This window comes from Centruroides sculpturatus, unplaced genomic scaffold (genome assembly GCF_000671375.1).
Source record: "Centruroides sculpturatus isolate CEXI.00-Female unplaced genomic scaffold, Cexi_2.0 scaffold421, whole genome shotgun sequence".
In the NCBI taxonomy this organism is placed as follows: domain Eukaryota; kingdom Metazoa; phylum Arthropoda; class Arachnida; order Scorpiones; family Buthidae; genus Centruroides; species Centruroides sculpturatus.
The window spans coordinates 202,095-208,544 of NW_019385018.1; the positions used below are offsets into that span (position 1 = coordinate 202,095).

Here is a 6,450-nt window from a genome sequence, read left to right on the forward strand (position 1 = left end):
TATCAAAAATTTACTTAGGTATCTTTCCTTAGAATGCTTCAATTGTACTTCAATTTTGTGTAAATTGTATATTTGTAGATGTGGATGCAACTTTACCTTCATATCTGCTCTGGCCAAAATACTGTAGCTAGGATTCTATGGTATGCACCCCCCTTCCAATCATAGTTTTACTTTCACAATGCTCAAATCTTTAGACATTAAACTGTAACTAAAAGTAATAGTTTTTTTATTTTAAAATTATTCTATCCTAGGCATGATGACAAGAGTTAAGTAGAGGAGTCAAGAGACAGATATTGCTACGGCTTGAGAAAAAAATTTATATGGACCCCAAGTAAATAATTTATTTGAAAATTTGACTTTTTCATGGNTGCTGTAAATATCTTCTTAATTATACTAAATTTGACATTAAATAAATATTGTTCTGAATATAAATCACATTTATAAGTTTTTAACATGTTAAACATTTTAACATTAATTTATTATAGCTGCATGTAAAATGAATATGAAATTTGTTTTATTTCGAGTATTTTGCACAATAAAAATTCTCAATACATAAGTTAGATTTAATTAAAAAACTGAGAACTTTTATACAAATAATTATATAATGGAAAAGAAATACTATAGATGCCAACTTTTTCACTCTGTGATATGACATTACAATAAATTGTTTTCAAACCAAAATTATATACAACAAATTCAATAAGCAAGTTTTTTTTTTAATATAATTTTTAAATAGCATTTTTTTTTTTGCTGAAAACAAATCATGTCAATATGAAATATTTATTATTGCAATTTCTATTAATTTAACAATTTCACAGTAAAGAACAGGTTGCAATTGCATTTTGCAAAATTTAGTAACTTTTGCATTTTGTTTATAAAATGTAAATATAAAACTATAAAAACTTCTTCTTTATCATTTATTTGTATAAACAAAAATCTTTTTCTTTATTATTTAAGTTATTTTTAACATATTTAAATCACTCCTCTTTTCACCTTTTATTTGGTAGCAATTATAAAATGTGATTGCACAATATTTCATCATAAATAGTTAAATGTTTGTATTATAACTGATAAAAATATAATACAAGAATTTTAAAAAGCCATTTACTTTCACCCAAACTGGAATGAGTAAAAATTACACCATCAACAATGAAATGATCAATGTTACCAACATGAGTTCTTATGATACTTCACAAATGACATGATTCTATATTTTGAGAAAATGATGAATAAAAACTAGACATTTATAATGCTATGTTTGTTGGTTGTACTTCAGCTTATGAAATTCTTCACCCGAAATGGATTTGTTGGGCAATCTATGAGAAAAAAATAATCATCATTATTATAATCTTTAAAGTAAAGTTAATAATAATAAATAATCTACCTCTATAAGATTTCCATCAATTACATGATTAGATCCAGTTAAATAATATATTTAAACTTTTTTGAAAAATTTTTCAATATTTAATTTTCTATTTACAAAAAACAAAAAAACATTTTAAAATATCAACTCAAAACATAAAATAGGAAAACTTTGTAGAAGCAACAAATTGAGAAAATTATTACAAACACATTGCTATTTTGTTTTTCATTGAATTTCTAAAAAATTCAGGAAGAAATATTAATTTAAAATGTTAATATACATTTAATTTTTACGTGTCATATTTTAAAATCATCTTAAATGATATTTTAAATTAATAAATTAAAAGAAAAATTTTCTGGAATTTCTATGCTGACTTGTTTAATATAAAATTTACTGGTATCATTTTATACGTTTTATTTTATATTCATTTCAATTTAAAATTTAACAGTACATAAAAATGTTTATGTTATCGGATAGATACTATTCAAATAAATATCATTTTTATAAAAATAAAAATAAATTTATATTAAAATTTAATTTTAAATACAAAGTTGAAACATTTAAAAAACAATTATTATAGTTCAGAAATAATCTTATTATAGGTGTAGGATGACATGAAAGATTTTTTTAGATTCAGTAAATTCAGAATTCCAATCAATATAATAGAAATTGTTGATTGGAATTAGAAACAATTTCTGTCTTCATAGAAATTGGCCAACTCCTACTGCACATATACAATAATTTAGTGTGGAACACATACCAGCTTATACACCACAAAAAATTGCTAGAGTGGAAATAAATCCTTCATATAACTTGTATCACTGTATACCCCATATCTCCAAACAGTTGATGATGTGCAGTTTTAGAAGGTATCTCAAGCATTCCATTTTTATTCCATTTCTTTTGTTTTATTTATGCTAGCAGATCATTATGGATGAAATTATAATCAAGTTTCATTTATTTATATACACAGAATATTTGAGATGGAATTGCCTAAACTGCATTAAGTTTAAAATTATAAAATAAATAAATTATGAAACAGCTACTGTATAACTTCATTTGTTTTACTTATCATATGATAAAAAATATAATGTAAATTCCAAAATAACATTGAAAAAATTAAATAAAAAATTCTGATGTTTGTAATATTTAACACACTTTATGTTTGAAGAGACAAGGGTCAAGGTCAAGGCTAGTGTAGCCTTGAAAGGAGTGATTGCATTAATAGAGGTAGAGAAAATAATTGTTAAATAAAGAAATTATCATAATCATTGTTGATTTTATTAAGTTGCATGCAGATTTTACAATATCTAATGAGATGAATTCAAAAGTCTATTGCTTTTATTTGCTGTAAAGAACTAACATATGTTAAAATTAACAGTTAGTTTCTAAATAGTTCTCTCAGTCATTATATAAAGAAGTAGAAATACCTTTGGTAATTAATCAAAATTATTACATTTCTTACAAGTTAATGAAATGATCTATCTTTAGATTATATTATAATTTTTTCATTAATAATGTATAGCTGTAATATAGCTTGAAAATAATCCAGATGTTCAGTTTATCATATAATTCAAACTGTAGTCTGAAATAAAACCATGTCAAGAAATACAAACCTACAATATTTTTATGCACGTAACAAAAATTATACTAAATTTACAAAATTATTATGTATTTGCAATGAAAAATTCTTTAATATCAGTTTAATTAAATATAATAATCCTATATAAATAAATTACTAATTATTATTTATAAATTTTCTTAGACTTAATAGCAAATATATAACACTATTTAGAGGAAAAAATAGTTATCTGCCAAATAATTCATTCAAAATAATCTTGATAATTGTTATTTCTGGATCTTTTTTATATTTTGCTTCCAATTATCTTTAAGTCTTCCCTATTTATGATCAGATCAACTGATTTAGGTCTATACACCTAAATCAGTTGATCTGATCTCATCAATAGATCAACTATTTTTGTTCACATTCTCTAAACTATTCCTAACTTTTTCTAGCTCTTATACTAATTTTCTCTCTATCTTTACTAATCAAAACTACAATAATCTATATATAACATGCCTCACAATTCTTCTCAACACAGATATGATTAAAAAATAATCAAATTTTTATTCTATAATGTGTGTGTGTATATATATATATCAAGGTTATGGAAATGGTTGACCAATCCCAACTCTGACTCGGAATTTTAGAAAGTCCAATTTCTAACTTGGAATCTTCATCACTACCAAGTGAATCACCAGGCATTCCTATTGAAACAACTGAAAGTATCTTTTTTCCAACAGAGTTTTTCATTATCACATCATCTTCAACCACACATTGACAAACAAAATGTTTTCTATCTTTGGTTTATAATAAAATATTTAAAAAAAAACATTAGATTTAAAATGAGTTGTCTTAGCCATTTTATATGGATCTTTTTGACAATAAAAATTTAGAATTAGCTAAAACAGAATGTACAGTACTTCAACATAAATTTCTGAAAAGATGCAAAGAAAGATCATAAAACTAAAGAACAAATGATGCTAGAAGGATTAGGGAGCATAATTTTTAAAATCAAGATTTACACATTTTCCAGAACCATATATCCCATTGTTGAAACTCAAACAAAAAATTGATATTTTTGTATGGATCCTGAAAAAAATTAGACTCAATCCTTTTATCATCATTTGTTCCTCAGTTCCTCATGGAGTTGTCTAATTTGCATAAACCATGAAATAGGGAAATTATCATAAAATAAAATCTTGCCTTACAGGAGGTTCCTGTAATGCAAGATAGGAGATTAACACTCCTATTAATACCTTAATATAAAGTACATAAAAAAAAAGGAGTTGGAGTAATTTCATTTTTACCAGCTCCAACTCCTCTAGCAATGAATTTGTTTCCAACTTTGACTACACAGTCCTAATATATAGCTGTATATCTTAAAATTTAGATCTACTTATAACAAACTGAGATGACTTATAAGTAATATATTATCATCTAGCTACTATATAAAATGACACAAAATTATATCTCAGTAATATTAGATTTTTTGCTCTTGTTTAATTCTGAACAAATTAAGCTCCTTATCAAATTAATTCTTGGAAGTCGTCAAAGGAGTAAATAAAATTAATACATGAAATTGATAATACACTGATTTACTCTATTTCCTTTTAGTAGGCTATACTCTATGTTTAACACTCACTTTTTTCTTTAAATAAACAGTAAACTTAATTTTTAATTACAAGGGGGAACTCAAAAAAACGTGAATTCTCTTCTGGATGGATGACTCCTTCTAGTACAAGCTTTCCATGCTAGGTGAGTGTTCAATGAACCCATCCACATCAGTTTACTAGATGGCATTGTTGTGAACAGCTACATTTTGCAACAGTGAATTTTTTTTTTTTTTTTTGAGACTTTTTCCCTACATTTCCCTACGTGTTTCTTTGATGTGAAAGGGATTGTGCATTTGGAATTTGTTCTTCTGGGTCAAATACTTACTCAGAGTTTTTATCCGCAAGTTTTAAGAATGTTGCATCAAGATTTGCAGAATAAATATCCCAAGTTATGGCAAACAGGTAACTGGGTTTTCCACTACAACATTGCTCCTGTCCTTACCATACTGAGTGTTCAGCAGTTTTTGATCAAAAAAAGTATAACCCTTGTGCTTTACCCTCTCTATTCATCCAATCTCACTCAGTGAAAGTTTCTTATGCTCTCCTGGATGAAAAAAGTCCACAAAGAGAAAAGATTTTCCACTATAGAAGAGATGAAACAAAAAAATGGCAGGACTAAAGGTCATCAAAATTAATGAATTCAAAAACTATCTTGAGTGTTGGAAAAAAAATGGATAAGTGCATTGCATCAGATGGAGAGTGGATCCCTTCTCATACTAATGTTATACCATAATAAAAACTCATTTATTTAATCTATTATGAATCACAAAAAATAAACTTACTTGACCAGAATATGGTGTAGTTGCATATATTACATTTTGTTGTCCTGGTTGATCAGTACTTAACATATTTGCTGTTAACATTTTTGTAGCTGATTATAAAAAAATAATTTGTATTAAAATTTTCAGATATTCAAATTTATATAAATATTTTTTATTGTAATAAATACATTTTATAAAAAGAAGTTATGTAATAGTATCTTGAAATAACAGCATTTATATTGAAAAAGTAAAATATATCCACTGCCCAGTGGAACGATGCAAGTGAATAAAGTGTAACAGTTTTAAACAAATTAGTGTCAAAAAATACACAAAAGCAAAATTGCTAATTCATAATAATTATAATTTTTTTTTAATATGTATTTTTCAACATTGATCTGCTTAAAACTATTGTTTATGATATAACTTTTCAAAATATTTCTTTTAAATATTTTCTATTATAATATAGCAAAGTTTATATTATTATTTTAAATAATAAAAATAGTCAATATCTAACTATATCAGAAAATTAAAATTTAATATATAGGTTAATCAGACATGAAAGTCTAGTCACGCATATTGATAATGTGTCTATTCAGTTCCATGAAATGTCATCAGTGCCAGTGATAAAAAATATCATTGCCTTGAATTTGAAATATTCAAAAATGTCTGGTGCCTTCGGTATCTGATCAGTCTCATTTAAAATTTAAAATATCTCCAACAATATTTTTGATTTTTTCTGACACTGTTTTGCTTTGTGTAGTTGTCTACTTGTATATGTTATTATTTTCTATATTTTATATAAAAATGCTTTCCATGTATTGTGTGTTACATTAATAAAATAATTAAATAAACATTTTTACAAGTATATAAAAAATAAATATGATAAAATATAAAAATCAACAACAACAAGGAGTACAGTTCTAGGAGTACTATTTTTTTAAAATATAAAAATATTTAACTTTTCCAAACCAGATACCTAACTTTTGATTTCTGGAGTTTTTTCATCACTAGATAATTGCTGACAATTTTTGTTTACTATAGAAAACAAAAATGGATGACTAACAGCTTATTGAATTGATTTCATAAATATTCTTTCTGATTTACCACTTTTCTTCTGATATATTTTCTCGCCATCCAAAATTATGATAA

The 6,450-nt window shown here is 25.0% G+C and overlaps 1 long non-coding RNA gene across 1 annotated transcript; it reads right to left on the minus strand.

Annotated features, from left to right (window-relative positions):
• Positions 1-1,060: 1,060 nt before the first annotated feature.
• LOC111633503 lies at positions 1,061-5,413 on the minus strand. The gene is made up of 2 exons (XR_002758069.1): positions 5,323-5,413; positions 1,061-1,316 (listed from the first exon to the last, which is right to left on the minus strand). It is a non-coding gene; the product is annotated as an uncharacterized LOC111633503 (long non-coding RNA).
• Between the last annotated feature and the right edge of the window lie 1,037 nt (positions 5,414-6,450).